Consider the following 21,701-nt stretch of genomic DNA (forward strand, 5'->3'; position numbering starts at 1 on the left):
ACTCACCAGAGTTAATGAAAATAACAGCCCATTTTTATCCAGGGACACAAAGCCCATCAGTTCCCATCTCCTTCAGACCCCTTCACGGTCAGCAGGCGCGCAATCCTTATCTTTTGGTCACAAAGCCATCCCGCATTCAGCTCAGGATGCTAATGAGGGTGTTTCATATTCACAAGATTAATCTCCTTCAGTATCATGCTTGTGCCAGCCGCTCCAGGGCCCCCTGTTAAGCAAGGATCAACGCTTCCACGTGACAAAAATGATGAATATTGACACCTTCCCTTCCCTCTTTTTCTCCCTGGGCAATGATGATGTGTGTTTGCATAATTTTAATACAATGTAGCATACATTCTGGCTTACTCTTTCACAAAAGCACAGTGCGAGGATGGAAATAGCCCTGCTCAAGAACATGGGACGGTCCCTTCCAATCAGATCAGAATTAAGATAAATACAAGAAATGAAATTACAATGAAGTTGTGAGAGGCGGAGTCAATCCATCTAGTTCAGTATCACCCACTCTTACCGGCTGTGTTTTTTTACAGAGTCTCAGGACAAGATCTTTTACATCACTGTGGTTTGCCCTAACTGATTTTGATTCCTCTTTTTTCGACTGAGAACTACAGGGACCTTCTGTGTCAAAAACCTGATCTGAGAGTCCTACAGATACACTCCCACGGTGTCTCTTCAAGCTTGAGGAAATTGCTATTTTGGACTACAATTCCCAGAACCTCCTAGTCATCAAGGTAAGCAGTGGCAGAAAGCAGCAGGAATATGGGCAGTACGAGGCAGCTGAAAACTGCCATTTAAATTTCCCGTAATTCTTGAGAGTTATGCTATGTCTAGGCCACTGCAAGAAATTGAAATGATAGCTAACCATAGACAGCAGGGGGCAAAAATACAGCGGCCCAGCCAAAATAATCAGTGAGAGATTCTGCCAGATTTACAAGGGCCTTGGCAGCTGCTCAAGGATGCCAGGTAATGATGCTGAGCCCAGCCCTATGGCCCCTGCCCAGCATTACAAGGAAAGAATACACCGTTGATGCCATTTCCCCTTCTCCATCCTGCGGATATAAACCCTCATTTATCCTGTCCTCACATAGGAGGATGAGAAACCACAAAATTGTTCTTTCCACCATGAGAGAGGGCAAAATACTTTTGCAGTGATCTTCATAAGAGATGAGAATGATACTGACATTTTGTGCAAGCACAGTTGTGCAAATAGTGTTTTAATGTAAATAATGCTTGTGCACAATCATGAAGGCCGCTGGATTATTTTTTTTTGTACTTTTCAATAATCAGCCAGGTATTATTTGCTTGCTTCTAAAGTGGAAAAGACAACAATTTTGCATTAAAATATTTTGTTCAAATTATGGAGACCCTGAAAAGGAAAAAAAAGTCCTCTTGGTTTGCTTTCTTCTTTTAAAATTCTCATTGAGGAGTCTCATTGCAAGAATGACTAAATTAAGGAGATTGTATAATTTAGTGAATATTTCAATATATCTACTCCCTCCTGCTGTATAGTGTAACACAACTTGCGATGCAACATTATCATCATGCCATACCAGTAACAGGCAACGATGCAAGGATTGCTATTGTTGTTCTTATGTTCCTTCAAGTCATTTTGGACTTACGGCAATTCTAAGAACTGGTGACTTACAAAAGGTCAGCTCTTGAAAATTATTAACAGACTTCTTCAGCTCTTGAAAACTGAAGACCATGGCTTCCTTTATTAATTCTGAATTATTTTCTTATTCCATCTTCTACTTTTCCTGATGCTTCTCACTTTTCCCAACATGATTGCCTTTTTCAATGAGTCTTGTCTTCTCATGATATAACCAGTATGATAGCCTCAGTCATTTTTGCTTCTAGAAAGAGTTCTGGCTTGATCAGATCTGTGTGTTATGTGCCATCAAGTTGGAATCAACTTATAGCAACCCTAATAAGTAAGTGATATATTTAAGGAATAGTTTTACCAGTTCCACATCCACACCCACTCTGCAGTGAGTTTCCATGGCCAAGTGGGGATCTTAACCCAGCTCTTCCTAATCCCAGTCCATCGCTCTGTCCTCTACAAAACAATGAGAAGCTCTTGATTTGATCTAGCACTCACTTAATTTGTCTTTCTGTTGGCTCATAGTATCCATAAAGTCTTCTCCAATGACACATTTCAAGCCAATAATTTTCTTCCTGTCAGCTTTTTTTCACTATCTGGTTTCACAGCTGTCCATACCAATTGACAATACCATAGACTAGATCACCTTTGACTTGGTCTCCAGTGACACATTCTTACACTCGATTGTCTTTTCTTGTTTCTTCACAGGTTCCTTTCCAAGTCTCAGTCTACTTTTCATTCCTGATTTGATACAGGAGTGGGAAATGATTATTCGTAACCATTAACTGTTTATTTACAATTGTTTCTACTGTTTTGAATTGCTATAGTTATTATTTGGTATGTTATGAACTGTTTTCAGTCTCGAGAGACTAGTAAAATCACTGGAAAAATAGAATACAAATAAATTGAGAATGAAAAGAAATGAGCAGCATGGAAAAATCACATTTATATTACACACACGTTCTGACACAGAGATATCCATTCATATGACAAATGTATTTACCAACTGGTCTTTTCAGGGGCACTAAGGTCTTGCACCCAAAGACAGCCAGTTGAAAGCAAATACAAAATTCAGCACCTCTCCTGAAACATCTTGATACCCTCTCAACATACAAGCGCGTACTAAACACAACATAGTCTCCCAATTTCCTGACAAGTACAGCTTTCTCCTTGGCACCACCTTTTCACAATCCCCTTCACACATGTATTTTTGTGTCTCTGTTTCTTGGTTTATTGACTTCCTTAGTTTATTTTTCCAACATTCTGGAACAGATTCAGTCTCTGTAATAGGGAGAGGGGGAAAGAGTTGTACCCACCAGCCCTACCTGCCTCTGTTATATCTCCCATTAGCCATGTGTGTTGATCAGGAACATGTGAGAAGGAGAACCAGTTCATATACAACAGACTCCCCTTCAATGATGCCCCCTCAAAAACACATAGCTAGCTAGAAGGTGAAGCCAATGGAGAAAAGCAACGATATGCTGGAGCCAGAAAACATAAACCTACCCTTCATGCCAGATGGAATAATTTGGAAGTTACAGTAAAAAAAAAGTAACTTTGCAAATATTTACCCCCACTTAAGAGGGCTTTGCTTACTTATTATCCTCTGCTTCTGCTCAGTGTAATCCCTGCTGCTGCTTCTCCCTCACCCCAAATCTGCCAACAATACAGCACTTTCTCCTTCCATCTCAAGGCATTATAAGAAATGATCCTCCAGAACTGATCTCTCACAGATGTGGTCCTAACCAAAGTTTCCCCATAACATCCTATATTCAAGGATTTATTTTTGGTACACAAACATTCAAGCATGCAAGCGTACATTTGAAGTGGTATAACTAAGGACCAGGTTGACATTTCAGAGAAAACTGCAGCATTAAGTAGCAAAGGCCGCCTTCTGATAAAAAAAAAAAACGGCCAGCAGATGGAATTCAATCACTCTTGGATCTAAGAGTCTTCTGTGCGCTGCATCATCACCAACAGCTCTGGTGCAACAAGACTGTTCAAGTACCATATTCTGAAAGTGTACAGAGAAGCACAACTGGCTAAATTTTCAGAACTGAGTTTGCACTACTACGTCTTCATTTAGAATTACTATAATGTAGTAATTATGAAGTTGGACTGAAACTAAGATCTCGTGTGTATTTGGTTCAAATTCCCACTTGGTCATGAATCTCCATAGCTGATCCTAAGCCAGTTGTTCTTCCTCAACCAAATCTTTTTCACAGAACTGCTCTGAGGATAAAAATGGGGGCACCATGTACAACACTTTTGAGTTACTTAAAGGAATGGCCATAGTTAAATATCAGAAATAAATAAATAGCATTCAAGTGCTGTGGATGGATGAAGAATAGGCTCCAGATGCTCATGTGTGAAAAGCATAAATGGGAAAAGCAAGATTTGGGCCAACACAATAATAGCAATTGTGTGCCGTCAAGTCAACTCTGGCTTATGGCAACCCTTTTGAGAGTTTTCTAGGTAGAGTTTATTCAGAAGTGGTTTACCATTCCCTTCTTCTGGGTTTGTGTGGCTTGCCCATGGCTACATAACCAGGCTCTTCTCCTAGGAGACACAATGCGGAGTCAAGCTCCCAACCTCTGGCTTCTCGGCCAGACACCTAAACCAGTGAACTATACAAATTAAGTTGAGGTTGTCCCAAACTCATAGAGAACAAAAGACATGATTCAAATGTCATAACTTTTCAAGCAATGGGGGGGGGGGGGAAGAGACCCTCTCCGGCACAGTCTTCCTTGCCAGAACAGCAAAAAGGCAGGGAGATGCAAAAACAAGGGTTATAGGAGGTCATCTGCAATATGGTAAACGGGGAGTGCGGGTGGCTTTGCTGCTGTGCCGCCGGCCAAAGAAGCTGTGCAGCAAATGACTGATCAATGACAGAACGAGAGAGAGAGAGAATCAGAGAAAAAGAGAAATAAGGGGACAAATAAACAAGAGAAACAAGATTAGGAAGGGGAAGGGGCTACAAGGGGTTCACTTATTCATCACAGATGTTGGGAGAAGCAAACACTGTATTATCTAATTTGCTTTTAAGGTTAAGAGCAGAACTTATTTCAAACTGCCTTCTGCATACACACAAATAAAAATGAATGTCTTAACTGTGAACTGTCCCAAGCACTTTTCTCACGCCCCCCTCCAATGAGCTATGGAAATATTGTAGGTTGGGGAGATCTGTGACCAGATATCATCTATAACTAAGGCAGATCAGCTGGATTAGACACATGGAAGGGGACATGTGCATAAACGCGCACACAGGCATGCACCAGACAAAGGAGCCCCATGTCAAACAGCTCAGGATCTTTTCCTCCAGCTACACACGGCTTTTCTATAATCCCTCTCGCCCTTCCATTCCATCCCAAGGGAGGCCTCCCACCCAAAAACAAACAGCTGTTCGGGTAGTAATAACCTGGGTGAAAATGTGAGTGGCTCCATCAGCAAAACTACAGATGGTGCCTCTATGCTAACGGGCCCTGCCGTCCTCCCAAAGGAGCAAGGTACACAGGCACCTAGCATTTAATAATTTATTTCTCTCTCTCTCTCTCTCTTTCTCTCTTTTGCATGTTTAGCTAGAAAAGCTCTTTCAAGCCAGTGTATGGAAGTGCTGTGGGGCATCCAACAGCAACAGTACTATTCTTCAGAACTGCCTTTCCTTTAATATTGCCATACCTCCTCCCCATGGTACTCCTCTGAAGATTCTTTGCTCCACCCCATTACCCAATCCCTAATTTCCCAGCCTCTTTGCAAATGTTTGTCCTAAATCTCTTTTATTTCTCTTGTGTCTCCTCTAGCCCCATTTCTCTACATTTCTTCTTATAGTTCACTCATACTTATCAGGCCCCCCAACATCTCCAAGTGTATCTACCAGTATCTGGAATAGTTACTCTCTTGGACTACAACTCCTAGAAGTTTCTAAGGTCCTCACCCAAAAACAATCCCAAGATCCTTTGGGATGGAGCCACATTAAAGCAGTCAAACCACCATAACTGCACAGAGATAAAATCTCAGTCCCCTGTTCACTCTGCACTGTAGTCCTGCTGGTGCTTTTATCCACAGCATCTGTACCTTTTCAAGGCTCTGTTTTTGTCCAGTTCCCTCACCTTTCTACTTCCACAAACCACTTCAGTCCTATTTAGCAGTTACTGAATCCAGAAGTTTAAATGTACCAAGATGGAAGTGCCTAACCCCACCCCACCCCTCATCTTTACTTTGCTCACATCACCATTGCCAAGTCTGAATGGGAGACATACCTATTTGAACATAAGCTCTCCACACCGACAAGAACACACATAGGTTCAGCATTTGTGAGCATGAAGCCAGACCATCTGTTTTAAATCCAGTACAAGCCCAATTTAGAGATAAAGAAATACAAGAAAGGAATTCGGGGATCTTGCAGCTGTCAATTCAAACTAGACACCTGGACAGCTGCCTCAGCAGACGTAAAGCACATCTGGCCACAGTCTTTTTCATTCAACTGATATACATGTTGAATTACATTTAAATCATATTTTTAAGAAGCAATTTATAATTTTGCATCTGTATGTATCAACTGGCATCCACAATTGTTGTAAGCCACCCAGAGACCTTTGGGTAGAGTGGGCGGCATATAAGTTAAATAAATAAATAAAATAAAATAAATTATATGCACATCTTTTGCCCCCTTGGTTTTTGCTGAGATGTTTCCTTTTTTTAATGATTTGCAAGTGGCCACCCTAATTCTTCCATTAAATATTAAAGCAGGAGAGATCTTTCTCCTGAAAAGATATCTGAAAAAAAGATAACTTTTCAGTGGCAGCCTTGGGTCAAGCAATAAGTATGAGTCCACCCTTAATTTAGATGCAGCAAATTTGGATACTGTTGCTGTGTGGTAAAGAACAGAAACAAGGAGTTGTTTTTAGATCAAATGAAAATTCTAGCTATTGCTAGTTCTATAGATCTGGGTTATAGCCATGGGGGAAATACACATTATAAATGTTATATATACTTAAGCATCACCTGTAAAAAGAAGGAAAAAAAGGCTCAGAGTTGGAATAGCAAACCAGTCACCTGGACCTTTTATCCAGCCAACAAGACAGTTACAATGTCATGTCTTGCTGCCTGCCAACCAAGGAAACCATAAAAGGCCTGCTGTTTATCATTCCTGAAGCCAAATAAAGAATGGAGAAAATGGCAGGTTTGGGAGCCCTGGGTAATTACTGCAAGCTATATTTTACAACAACAGACTACAAGCGACCAGCCCCTGAGGCAACAACCAATTGTGCCACATCAGCTGATTTGCCTCAGCTTGAAGGATGCCAGAAACCGTGTCAGAAAAACTAAGCTAGGATTTTGAGGGGAGGGTATAAGCATGTGTACCCTCTTGGTGGGTGAGTGCGTATCATTCCCTTTCCCTCACACCCAACAACAGATCACTTGGCATCCCCCTCAGCTCAGGCAGAGAGGCAGACAAAAACTGTTGGCGTCTGAGGACAAAAAGCACAGTCCTGAGAAAATCCAAAGCTTTCCAGGCCCACTTTGTATTACAATCTGGGCACTGTACTCTCGTGGTCCTGGGAAGAGAAAGACAAGAAGGAGGAAGAGGAAGAGGAGGAGAAGGGGAGGGGAAGAAAAGGATCCTACAACATGGTGAATAGGTGGATTAAAAAGGAAGATGAGGCAATGGGGATATATACACAGACTTAATTTCGACCAAGATCAGCAGTAATGATGAGTATACACTGAAGATAACAAAATTACATCCTTATAAAGAAGAAATACTGCCAGTATCTCTAAAACACAAGCTACATGCCAAATTTCAAAACTATCTCACAGCTCACTCATAACAGTAAAGTGATGGAGTGGGAAAAGATTTGAAATAGACATGTTGCTGAAACCTTCACCTTTGAGTGACTTTTATCTACACCGATTGCCTCTCCTGCTCTCTTTTTTCTAAGATGGTAGCTTTTCTATGAGATTTTTTTTAAACAGAGAAGTGAAAAAAAGGGGAAAGACTTCACATTGATCCATCTTCTATAAGCCAATGCTGTCCTTGAGACCATCCACCCCAACTCTTTACTGGTTTGATAGTGACCCACATCCAAAGATATAGCTCTGTGCTTCAGTATCTGTTTTGGACCTTAACCTCTTTAACCTGCTTCAGCTTTTGTAGATCTAGTTAAACATGACTCTGGATATCCAAGAATACAAATACAGTAACAAGAAGCAAAATCTTGTCAAGTGCTGAGCTTTCAAAACTGAAAGCAGTCACGTCAACTTGATTTAAAACCAATATTGCAGTATATTCATTATCTAAGAGAACGTATATAGGCATATAAATGTAGATTTTCCTACATTTATGACAGTAAGACCTCCCTTCCTTAAATCCAGAACAAGGTTTCTTCTCCCTAACAACCAACATTGTAATCTATTTTATTTCTAGTTTCTTTTACCTGACTAGCTCTTCTCAGCATTATAATGTTGAATAGTATTCCATGACACAGATCAACCAATGGTGGTGAGTGGGTTTGTGAGCAGCTAGCAACAGCAGTCTTTGAGAATACTATACATACAATATTCGGCAATGATGTCAAGGAGCAAGGCAATTAAAGCCTGCCTCTGAACAAAAGCAGCCACATCACTGCAATCTACTATAAAAGATGTATATTCAGTTTAACCTAGATTGACCTTCCTGCACTGTAGAATCCTGATCTTTTCTTCCACTACCCTCAGGGTTAAGACAAAATAATTGTCCTCAGTCTCCTTTATGGATTTTAAATATGTGAACGCTGCTCTAAGGTCTTCCCTCAATTTTCTTTCCTCCTGGCTCAAAATGTACACACATTGTTTGTATGTTCTTTTCTATCCATCTCGGTGCTCTAAAAAACCTCTCATTACCTTTGTGCCACTCTAATGGGTCTTATTCAGGATGGCCCCCATCCATGTTAGATGTAGCTCTTTGTATATCTAAGGATGTAGCTGCTGCTGTTTATAGTGTTACAGTAGCTTGAAGTCTACTTCCCTGTATCAAATCTCCATTCTCTTTGGGCAACATACATACCGAGGGACATTGCAAGTAATTCAAATAATGACCTTGGTATTCAAACCTATGTAGAAACTCCCCTTAAGCATTGGCAAAAGTTGCTTGTCACCTAAAAACATCTGATCATAAGAATAATATACTGTATTGGTTAAACTCAAAGATCCTTATTCTGTCTGAGAAAATGAACACATTACTACCTATTAATGAGTGAAATTAGATTACCCAAGGGCAGAGACCAGGACTCTCTGGCCTACCGGCCTAATTTGTCCTGCATGGGGTTTGCATTTAGCCTACAGAAGTTTCCTGTCAGGCCCAGCTCTCTGGACACAACTAGAGAGAGGAATCTCTGCTGCTTTCTCAGAGATCATAATTGGGATTGCAGCAGAATCCTGATCTTGAGGCCCAGCGGGCTCCAGCAAACACTCTTCCTGCCCCTTCCCTTTGTAGGCCTGTCCCTACATACGTGTAAGCCAGACCTGGGCGAAGTGTGGCCCGAGGGCCACATACGACCCACAAGCCGCTCCTGTCCGGCCCCACCGGTCGTCGCTCCGGACTGGTGTTCAAGCACTTGTTCAAGCCCAAGACATGCTGGATTTCTCTCACTGAATAAGTTGAATATCAAAACCATTTATAGCTTTTGGTCTAAAGTTGATCAGCTGCTTATCTTTTATTTTTAAGTAAAGTTAGTTTGGCCCCCGCACGCAGTTCAGATTTTTCATGTGGCCCCCTATAGAAATTAATTGCCCACCCCTGGTGTAAACCGATGTTGAGTTTCAGTGTAGCTTTAACAACAAGAAGAACACTTTTGCTTCACAAACCTCTACACCTTTTAAGGAGTAAACACAAATCTAGAAAAAACTTACTCTGGTTTCTTTATTTTACCATTAATTTTAAAAAAAACACTTTGCATTCACCATTTCAAAGATGAGACTATGGCTGTCTGGGCCAAGAGCTGGATTTTATTCTGATAGTGGATTCACGTAAGCCACCCTAGGAGCACATCAGACTGAGGGATATTGTTCTCTCTCTGTCCTATTAAAAAAGAATGTGTATCTATCTCTCCTAGCCGCCTAGAGTGGTCTTAACCGACCAGATAGGCGGGATATAAATAAAATAAAATAAAATAAAATAAAATAAAATAAAATAAAATAAAATAAATAAATAAATAAATATAACTCAGCCATAAATCCAAACATACGAAACTCAATGTGGACCCTTTGTTGCCTTAAATATACTATATTGACAACAAAAGAGAGAGCCTTCTCTGCTGTGGTGCCCTGAATGTGGAATGCTCCCTCCATGGAAGTGCCACGCAGATTGGCAAGGTACTTTTTCTGGTGCCAGAAAGCTTACTTGCTTGTCAGATATTATAAGTTAGCTGATGTGACCTGTCTGCTTTATATAATTTGCTACTGAGTAACTGGTACATTTCAATATTGACTTGCTTACTTTTCTTGCTATATTGCATTGCATTTTAATTATATTTTTGTATCCTATCCTGGTATGTGGATAAATGGAAAGAGAAAAATACTCTTAATAAACAAGTACCTCACCTTTGTCTGGGCTGAATTATTCTCATGGCAAGTAGGTCTCAGACAATACAGTATAATGCTCTTTCATTTACATAAGCTTACGTGCTGGCATAATGGTAGGGAAGAGTCTTATCTGTATGTGAAATCCTTTTCTCCAACCATAAATGACATCTTTATTGATGAAGAATCAAAATCCCCCTTCAGCATTCAGATCAAATTGGAAGAGGCACAATGTGCATTGACACATGCAAGTTTTGACTGTTTGTGTCATGCTTATAACACTATAGCTTACACGAATGAAAAGCACAAACCAGGGACATTGCATACCTACATTTGATTGCAAATGACGTATGAAATTGTATTTTGAGACTTTGAATTTTGGTGAATTGTTTTCTTCTAGTCAGCAGTCACATGTGTCAGATCTGCCTTCCGCCAAACGTACAAAGGCATACTTTTACATTTGATAGCTTTGTAGTAGGATTTCTACCTCTTTATGTGTTTTATTACTGCTTTTCTCCTGACATAGTCTGGAGGATCTGGTCTTGCATAGTCTTTTGCACTAGCAATATATATATATATTTGATTGATTGATTGAGTGATTGATTGATTGATTGATTGATTGATTGATTGATTGATATCCCGCCTATCTAGTCAGTTACGACCACTCTGGGCGGGATATAAATCAAATATATGACTCATTAATTACTACAGGGTAAGAGGGTCCAAAAAGAAAAGAAAAAAGAGAGTAAAGAGCCTCGTGGCGCAGTGGTTAAAACGCTGTACTGCAGCTAAAACTGTGCTCACGACCTGGGGTTCAAATCCCAGGTAGCCGGCTCAAGGTTGACTCAGCCTTCCATCCTTCCGAGGTCGGTAAAATGAGTACCCAGCTTGCTGGGGGGGCAATGTGTAGCCTGTATAATTAAAATTGTAAACCGCCCGGAGAGTGCTTGTAGCGCTATGGGGCGGTATATAAGTCCAATAAATAAATAAATAAATATCATCATCATTAGCACCCCACACAGTTAGGAAAAGATTGTAATCTTACCTTCTTTCTGTACAGAACTTTTCTGTGTGCAGGCATATGCATATATGTGTTGCATACTATCTGATCATGTAAGCTCACAAACTGAAATTGTACAGTCTACACGCAGGCTGATTTACTACTTCAAGTGAGAATTAGGGCAGAGAGCTGAGCGTGCACATGATTCTCTGTGACATCTAAGACAGGAGTGGAAAGCTTAGCTCCCATGTAAAGACTTGGCAGTCAAATAGCATGCAATCCAAGAAGAGTTCCCAGGTTTCCTTGCAATGGCACTCAGCATGCTAGAAGTCTGTTCTGCCTCGCCTGAAACTTTGTTGATGGCTGCCCTGCACAAACTAGAGGTCTCATCCCAGGCAACACACATCTTGTTAGCAAACCATGACCCTATTAGAAGAAGACAGAAGTAAGACTTGGACTCAAATTTGTGTAGTCACCTTTATTAGACTGAAATGGAGATCCAGCCAATCCAATCAGGGTGTATTTTAGTCAAATTGATTTAAATCACAATTTAAATCATGCTATAAATTTTTAAAAATCAGATTTTTTTTATTATTTAAAATTCTTTAAATTGTTTTTCAATTTAAATCAGGATTTAAATTGTGAAATAATTTGACTTTTTTAAAAAAAAAAATCACCAATTTTTATCCACCCTGCCAAAGATAATAGCCATAACCATTCACTGACCAAAGGGTGCTTGACCAGGAGCAGACGTTCTTTTCTCTTCTCTGTGGTTTAAGCGCAAACTGGATTCCAATCCCACCTTTCAAATAGGTGGGAGAAAAGCCACATAAAACCTGACACGTCTTTGGTTTTCAGTGGATGGGCATGAATCACTTCTGACATCAGCTCCTGGCATTCCCTGATGGCTGCATCTCCAATACAAGAGGAAATATGCCCACTGGGCAAAAACAATAGAAGAAGTATGAAAATACACGGGCACCCAAATATGCAAGCAGCTTAGGCTCTGGAAAAAAAAAACAGCTGGGAAGACAAGGAGAGAAGGACATCTCAACATTGCATCAGGAATTTATGTCCAGGAATCCTGCAGGTGTAATCAGGATACCAGACTTGAGTTTTCTGATTATATTTTGCTTTAAATGTCACTTTCAGAATGAAGCAACTAATGTCACTAACCACACTTTTGGAAAAGCAGCAAAAAGGAACACTCTACAACTGCCTGTCAGGATTAGCCAGCATGCAAATTAGAACCTTTCTGATGGTGAGCCCTTCCCCATTCAAAACTGAGGAATAAAGGAAATACCTCTGACTCTGGGTCCCCAGACTGGCACCATCACCTTGTGTTCACCTCACTGTTTCCTCCTGGCCAAAAATACTGTTTTCGACTGGACAACAACAAGAATCTGACTTATGTTCTATACCATGACGATCTTCCTCCAGGGGTCTGTACTTCATCCTTCTCAAGAGCAGAAAATTACTTATTGGACTATAACAGATGGACTTCCTCAGCCAGCATGGCCACTCATGGTTGAGGGATCTGCCATCCAAAAAGTAACTATTCCAAATTCCTTGTATCCTGTTGTGACTGTCCCTTTATACTTAACCAAAGTCCACACCTGCCTGCCTGCCTAACCTCTGCCTGTTCGCTGCATGTTTCTTGACATCAGCTCCCCTTTCATTGAAATCCTAGTTTGATCTGATCCTTGCCTACATAGCAGCCTAACTGAAGATCTGTTCCAAGGCACATCCAGCTCTTCACCAACCCTACTTTAGAACTGCATTTTGATCTTGTGCTGATATTAAAATTAGAGTGATACCGTTCTTCCTCAGACAGGTTAACAGCTAGAGATGAACAAGACAAAGTAAGTCAAGAAGAGGAGCTGGAGGGCAACAACTCTCACCAACCCCAGCCAATATGGCCAAGGAGCAAGGCCTGATGTTGGGGTATCACAAACCAAAACATATAGAGGGACCTTGATTAGGGAACACTGAACTGGGGACAAATAATGGAAACAGAGGTATCTCACATGGCAACTAAAAGGCAGATAAGGTGACTGTCAGAGTCCAAGGAAGGTGTTATTGGTGAGGAAGGGAGACTCGAAGGATGGGAATGTTCAGCCAGGGAAGCTGTTCCAAGATCTAGGAAGCATGAACACAACGTGGAACAATGGGACAAAGGAGACCAGAAGCAGATGGAATAGCCCAGTGGTTCTTAACCTTCTTGAAAGAAACGCCCCCTTGAGCCATTGAGGAAGTTATCATCGCCCCCCCTCTCCACGGTGATGATATCTTATTTATTTATTTATTTATTTATTTATTTATTTATTTATTTATTTATTTATTTATTTATTTATTTATTTATTTATTTAAGACACTTAAATCCAATGACCCCTGAAAACAAAATTAAATTCCAAGAAAATGAAATGCCCCCCAAAAAGTAACATTTAATGATTTAGTTGCAAGTGAATTTTAAGACGCAAAAAGAAATATAAAAAGGGCATAAAAACAAATGCAGGAACTAAAAATTTCAAGACAAAAAGTCTGAAACTAAATTAAAATTGGAGGAAAATATATATTAATGTACACTGTAAAAAGGCTGCAGCCATCTTCACAGGTCTGGCTTGCTCCAGCGCCCCCCTACCACCCCCTTTTGCTCCAGCGCCCCCACGCCGCCCCTTTTCTTTTTACTGCCCCCCTGAAAAATGAAATTGCCCCCTGGGGGGCATTATCGCCCACGTTAAGAACCACTGGAATAGCCCAAGGGCCTAGAAATTTCAGAACTTTGAAATGTAGGCTTTTTCCTCAGGTTTGTGCACATGAGGCACCTAAACTTTATACTGCTGGTTCCTAGAAGTGTGTTTGTTTGTTTTCCCACCTTTCTTCTAAAAAAGGCCCCATGGTAGCTTACAGTATTAAAAAATCAACAGTATTAAAAGCTAAGAACAATAGATTGCAATATTAAAAAATAATTAAATATAATATTGAAAACTAGCAGATAAAAACAATACCAAAACACATTGAAAACAACAGAAGCACAAGTAGAAATTTATTATTCAGTCCAACACTTCAGAATTCAGCATTATTTTTAAGTTGTAAATTTAGGACAAGTGTCCAAAGTTGAAAAGAGATACACAGAGAGAGAAAGGCCTACCCTGGGCCTCACTTTCACTCTCACCTCCCCACAAATGAAATCCAGGTTGCAAAAGGTTTATCCTGACTTAGTTGTCTTGGAATACAAGGGTCACCATTTTGCTTCTAGGCCAGCAGATTCATGGGCTCAAAAAATATGAACAAGTAACATGAAATAAATTTGACTCTCTCTGCGCCTGCCTTCCAATGTCGTTTTTTTGTTCCTGGCCCTGAGGTCATTCTCCATGTGCATTTTGTCTGCTCTGCAGTTTGCTTCCTATTGTCAACCGACCCGGCGACCCTCGGAAAGGGACAGCGGATGCGCTGGAAGCCAAGCACGCAGATTAAAACTTTTTTTGCATGGGCAGCCTCTTGTTCATTCATTCATATTCAATGACAGAAGCTCCAGACAACAGGAAACAAAAGATTTGCAGAGGAAGTAGCGATGCAATGTGAAATGCAAAGGATTTTTGGAGCCCATAAAGGCTACGCTATTCTTAATACTAAGTACCATTTCAGTTTTAACTACATGTCTCGATCATACATACTAAGGGTAATAGTACTGTAATTTGTTGTTGGTTGTTATGGCCATATCAATGTACACAGCACTCTTCCGTGATAATGTAAGGTCTCTGCCCAATCTAAAATTTAGCAACGGAGAGACAACTAAGAGGAGCAAAACAAAAGGGCTGCATTTAAATGTTGTATTTGCCACAAAAACTTCTTTAAAAACAGCATTCACATGTTGCAATGAGCAAACATACTGTATACCCATTTCTAAATAAGCTAGAGGAAGCTTTTCTGAGAGATGCACCAAGACAAAGAGATGCTTCTAACCACATATTAGAAAAGCTATTTTTCAACAACAAATCCCACAGTCTCATTGCTGAGGTGTTCTGGTCGTTGTCATCCCAAAAATTGACACATCCAAGCTCTTCTTCTAATAGTAGCCAATCAGCCTTCAATTTAAGTACTCACCTAAATAGCGATGGCCACAAAATATTCTAGGTGGACGAGTTAGAGGAAAGAAGGGACAAAGCAGTTTATAACCACAGGAAGAATTTTCCCCCCTCGGTCAGCACAGACATGCAGGGGCTCCTGGACAAGGAGACAAGGGGTTCGTCCCTTCTCTGCCAGAGACCAGTGAGCTGTTGGTTCACTCCTTTGTATTTATTTGTTTATTGCTTTGTTTTGTTTTTGGCAGCAAATAACTTTGGTGCTGGCTGTGTACAGGTAAAGGTAAAGGTTCCCCTTGACAATTTTTGTCCAGTCGTGTTCGACTCTAGGGGGCGGTGCTCATCCCCGTTTCCAAGCCATAGAGCCAGCGTTTTTGTCTGAAGACAATCTTCCGTGGTCACATGGCCAGTGCGACTTAGACACGGAACACTGTTACCTTCCCACCTAGGTGGTCCCTATTCATCTACTTGCATTTGCATGCTTTCGAACTGCTAGGTTGGCAGGAGCTGGGATAAGTGACGGGAGCTCACTCCGCCGCGTGGATTCGATCTTACAACTGCTTGGTCTTCTGACCCTGCAGCACAGGCTTCTGCAGTTTAGCCCGCAGCACCACCACATCCCCCATCTGTATACAAGGAAGCATCAAATCATGCATTTGTGGCACGTATGACAACAAAACACATGAAAAGCAAAGCATACAAAACCAGGACAGATTTGCCACAGCTCCCCACAGGGTCTATTTCAGCTCGAATCCCACTACACTAATCTGTACCACTGATTTCATGATTTGGGGGGCGATGCAGGGTTGGGCTGGGTTGGTTCTTGGATGGGAAACCATCAGTAGCTTGTTTGAACGATTTAGTGAACTCTACCTTACTTGAAAGCATAGTCAGTTCAGAGTATATGTGGCTGCTCCAGTTAAACGCCACACTAGACAAGAATTATCATTCCACAACCAATCTGTAAGTACCTTATGTTCACAGTTCTGCATTAATGCAAAACGTGGCTATTTATTATAACTGGGACAAAGAGATTTTGACAGTGGCTGTGAAGGCAATGTTACCTTCCAGAAATCCAAAATTAGTGAAATCTGCAGTACAGAAAGGAACAATAAGGAATGCAGACTTCTTACTAAAAAAGATTTCTACAAACACACACCCCATCCTAGAATATGCATTTGCACAAATTTTAGTGGGGGCCCTTTCCAGAATGCCCTGAGTATTGCAGACAGGACATATTTGTCTCTAAAAAGTATTGCCAAGGAGCGCTTTTTGACAGCCTTCCATTATACATTCTCTTCCTTGTGGGGGAGGGGGAGAAGTGTGGAATGTATTTTGGGGTAGGGGGGAAACACAGCTCAGTGACATAGCACATAATTTGATGTAAATCACTATGGGTTTCTTTTATGGGGAAAGAAAGAAAGAAAGAAAGAAAGAAAGAAAGAAAGAAAGAAAGAAAGAAAGAAAGAAAGAAAGAAAGAAAGAATGAATGAATGAATGAATGAATGAATGAATGAATGAATGAATGAATGAATGAATGTTGTAGGCCTTGTTAAATAACTTCTTCCTTAACCTTTCCGAGTGGGATATTGAAATTAGTGTGTATGTGTATATATGACAAGCAGGTCCTTTGAGACATAAAGAAGCCTCTTCTGAGAAGGGATGAGTTTACCCCATTAAAAATGTCTTTTTATGCAAATGTTTAAAGGGAGGTCACAGGTTACTTGAGTATTATAAAAGGGGGTCTCAACTCAACAAAGGTTGAAAACCACTGGTATAAACAGTGTTTTACTAGATGGATCAGTGGTCTGGTATGGCCTGAGACAGCTTCCTATGTACCTCCTACAGACCTATGTTTTCTCAAGAACCCCTGCAACACTATTTGCTTTTGTTCATATCAACATGTTGTTGGCACTAGTTATCCCAAAGATCTCTTCATTAGATGAACACAGCTTTGTTATTATTTACTCCAAAGCAAGGAATAGCCTAGCCAACATTGTCAATATGTAACACAAAATCCATAATATACAGTAGGATTAGGTGAAGTATAATCAAAGTGTCACCTGAAGCCCTGGCCCACTATCTTATTCTTCTTCCGGGAAGGAAAAACCATTGGCACAAAGTCATTTTCTGGTCCTCAAAATGACCAGCACCTCTGGGTTTGCTATTAAATGGGGCATAAGGCATCCAAACACCTATTCTTTGAAGGAAAGTTGGGGGGAATATTACATTTGCTTGTTTAGAAGATGGCGAATTCTGCTGAAAGATGGTAAAGTCCTGCTGAAAGAAAACTGACCCTTGAAATTCCCTACCCCAAGATACAGGGTGTGAAAAGGTTGGGAAATTTCTCACTGCTTGCACCTGAACTAATTCTTTATTAGAATTAGACATTGTCTAGTGGGGCGTGGTAAAAAAATATAATAAATAAATAATAAATCCCACAAAGTAGATAAATATCACCCACACCCACACAAATATGCTGCTGTGGTCTAATGCAACAGTGGGCAATTCATGATCCTTGTCTTAATTTCGAAAGCTTTCTGTAGGCTACTCTTTCAAACTTGCCGAAACAATAATTTATTCCTCCCCTGGCAGCCCTATACTGAGAAGAGAGAAAGAAAGGAAAACAGAAGAAGGAAAGGAAGGCAGCAGATAGAGAAAAGAAAATGTTTACCAAGCCCAGCCTTGCTACCCATCAGGATGTTGGTTCAGGAGGTCTGGCTAAAACTAAATGCTACCTGCCATGCAGGTCTCTTCTGATCATCTTTGAACAAAACCATTTATTTAATGAGTTGTATTTGGATGTTATTTCTCTATTTTATCTCAACTCTGTTTTCATCTCCTTCTGTGTCGCTTACAGTTTGTGTATATTTACATGTTTTAAAAGGCCACTAACTTAGGGATGTCTTCTTTAGTTCTCAGTAAAGAACTGTCAAATTTACGTGGCACCATATAGATCCACTGCCCTTAATATATTGAGGCCACATGTTCTATAGGAGCTAATGCACACACTTTAGCAGCACTAATATACTGGTAATGGTAGTGGTAGTGGAAGTCATATCCCTTACAGAGTCCAACCTTTCACAGTATGTTCTGTTTTCTTTGTAAAACCCAAAGATGACAATCATACGCATTATTAAACTGCCTTTCACTATAGCAGCTGTCACCAACTCAGTGAAGCTTATTTAGCATGCAGCTGCTCTGACAAAAACACACGAACATGTAAATCCTCTCAAAATTACTAGCCCAGAAAACTAGATTTTACTAACCTAGCTGCCCTGTGTAGGAGAATGGCTTAAATGAAGACATGAAGAGCAACAACTAATCTTGGCTATGTTTTGCCAAATTTTCCTCGAAGCAAACTTTCCTTGCCTACAATAACATAAAGTGGGATGAAGCAGAATTTGGGATTCTCTGCATTTCAGTCTTCATATTGACAACAACAACAAAAAAGCAATTGTACAAAGTGTACTGCCTCACTATTTAGGGGGAGGACAGGGAAGTTCCTTTCCCTCTTCCTTCTGCAGTTTATCTCTCCTCCCTATTGTCTGAAAACCTAAATCCAAGAAGAACACATTGAACAAATAAAAACCCTTAATTGGCATTTTTTGGACCAGAATGCTGACAAATTACCTTTTTGGACTAATCATCATCATCATCATATGTTGTCAAGTCAATTCTGCCTTATGGTGCCCCCTTTTCAATGTTATTCAAGATAGCTGACTGTGGTTTCCATTTCCTTCTTTTAGGGGCACCTGGGGACTGTGCAGCTAGCCCAAGGCTACACAATCTGGCTCTACTTGCAGGAGGCACAGTGGAGAATCCAACTCCAACCTCTGACTCTGCAGCCAGATACCTAGACCAATGAGATATCATAAAGCTCTGTTAAATGCCACACTTAATAGCATCCTCCTCATTAGATGGTAATGTGTTACTTATTTTGCTATATTTGAGGGTCTCATCTTCTCATCCTGGTGAGAGGGAACCCTCAACGTCTAGCCCAAATCCTGCCCAGATCGAAACCCTGTCTATGTACTTCCATCTACAGCCATATTTATACAGAAGGGACATATAAAGAGTTCTTAAAAGATGCCTGGTCAACAGAAGACTCCTCTCACAGGAGACCTGAAAAAGTTCAGACAACCACACACTTTTCATAAACCCCCATCTCTCATTTGGATAGTCCAAGATTTTAAAAACTCTCAGCAAGGTAATTTATTTAGCCTCCCTTTTTAAAACTACAATTTTAGAAACCTCTTAAGGAGAAGAAGGATATAAGAGAAATGAGAATTTTGAACTTCGTAAAGCTGCTTTCTGGGAGTCGAGCTTCCATAATCCCCAGCAAGCATAGCCATAGGAGGTGTCTAGGAGTTAACAGTCCAAACACACACACCCAACGTTTGCAAGCTCTGCTTGGGATCAAGTGTTGACTCCAGGTTGTGGAAGGCCCTTTGGCAATCTACACTCAGGTTTCGCCCTGAGGAGCCTCATTTCAGTACTGCTGCCCTGGTTTCTGTGCTCAGTCTAGCCCTCTGTCTAGAGAGAGAGCAAAGTGAGTGAAAGCTCTTGTCACTTCTATTTGTCATTGCTTACTACAAAGTGCAGGTGAATAGAAAATGACATCAGGGAGGAGGAGCAGCAGCAGAAGAAGAAGATGAAGAAACTGGATGGATTAGCAATGGGCCCTGTACTTTGGAAAGGGCAGAGGGTTTGGTAGATGCCTGATAATTCTGGCTGGCCACACCGAGATACACATTCCAGGTAATGCAGCTCTTGAGTGGTTTGGTCAGAAAGGCAATATAAAGTTATTAAGGAAACAAAAAAACTACCATAAAACTTTATTGAAAAACATTGTTTAAGGTAAAAGATTCAGCGTAAAACACACTATCAATCTTATATCTTGTTTAGAGGGAGAAATCCTATATTTATTAAGCACAGCTAGTGGAAAACAATATCTGAAGAGGGCTGATTAGATTACGTGCTACCGGTATATGCATATTACAATTACAATCAAGAAGAACAACAAGAGGACAAAGTACAGAATTAAGCTTTCTTAACAATTCATCTTACCCCCCCCTCTCCCCTCTTTCTACTAAATACAGCAATCTTAATTGCAATCAAAAGTGTCTACTCAAATGTCTCCTGAGCTCTTTGAAGCTAGCTAGAGGGGCAACTAAATAGATAGAACAGAATGATTCTAAGTATTTTAAAAAGACTCTGCTGCATATTGTATGCAAAACAGAAGAAATATTCCAACTTTTCTCTATTTATTTATTTATAGAAAGGCTGCAGAATTCTACTTCCCTTGGCTCATAAACTAGTTTGTCTCAGCACAGACATATAATATTGCTTTGTATTAAAATGCAGAGACCTATTAGCTTAGGACACAGACTCAAATCCCCAAACAGCTATGAAGCTCACCAAGTGATTATGAGACAGTCACTGTCTCAACAAAACCTATCTCACAGGAAGACTGTAAGGATAAAACATGATAAACCTCTATGCTACCACCCGGTGTGAACTGCTTCTGAATTCTTTGGAGGAAAGAAGGGACACAGATCACACACACACTTTTCAAAGAATCAAACAATCGCTCAGATCGATCTATTCTGGATTCCAGAAGGATGTTCTTTAATCACTTAGAACATATTGTGTATTTAGAAGACATATTTATGACTGTGACTAACAAAACAAAAATATTAATTGTCTATAGCAAAGTATGTCATCCTCTCATTATACTGTATACATATGGATGATTTAGAGCAGGCTTCCACTTCATAGCTGAGAAACGCTTCGAAGCACCACTTCCTAGGTTCATGTTCAACTTCTCCAAACCTAATGGCTCACAAAGCTCGTAAAGGATCTTTTATTTGACAAGCAGAATGAAATACTTTTCTAATCAACCCCGTATTAAACAAGATGACAGCAAAGATGAGCTGTCATTAGCGTGTTGCTATGTGAAATATTTCTGTGTTACATATCATGGAAACTGAGGTTGTGAGCAAGTTACCCCAAGGGCATGCTGGTGAGCTTGTAATTCATTCCTCACATAGTATCTGTCCTCCTCCTCCTGAAACCCAGATCAGTAACCAGCCTGCTCACCCACATCATGCCATGGCATCCTGGCCCCAGTATTTAGCGATCTACTCACACTCATATGTATGAGCACATAGACGCTCTTTCCTACATACTACATACCATTTGCACTAGCCAAGGTTTAACAAAACAAACACTACCCCAAAATTATTCTTTTAGTTTCCTTATCTGTCAAGGATATCCAGGATGATTGTTTGGAGGGTAAAGACAACCACCCATAATTTCTAAAAGAAGTGCTATACCTCAATTCTGCCTAGAAGTGGCATATTTCGTATCAAAATCTTCTTCCAACTCTCACATGAAATCTCACTTGTACTGGAGTTGGCCAGGATTACTTGTTGATGAGGGA

General features: G+C 40.4%; 1 protein-coding gene across 7 annotated transcripts in view; it reads right to left on the minus strand.

The window, feature by feature from the left end:
* ARHGAP23 (Rho GTPase activating protein 23) overlaps window positions 1-21,701 on the minus strand; it is a 204,832-nt gene that overhangs the window by 97,273 nt on the left and 85,858 nt on the right. The gene's annotated exons all lie outside the window — the stretch shown is intronic.

The sequence above is a fragment of the Pogona vitticeps genome, chromosome 6, assembly GCF_051106095.1.
Source record: "Pogona vitticeps strain Pit_001003342236 chromosome 6, PviZW2.1, whole genome shotgun sequence".
NCBI lineage: Eukaryota > Metazoa > Chordata > Lepidosauria > Squamata > Agamidae > Pogona > Pogona vitticeps.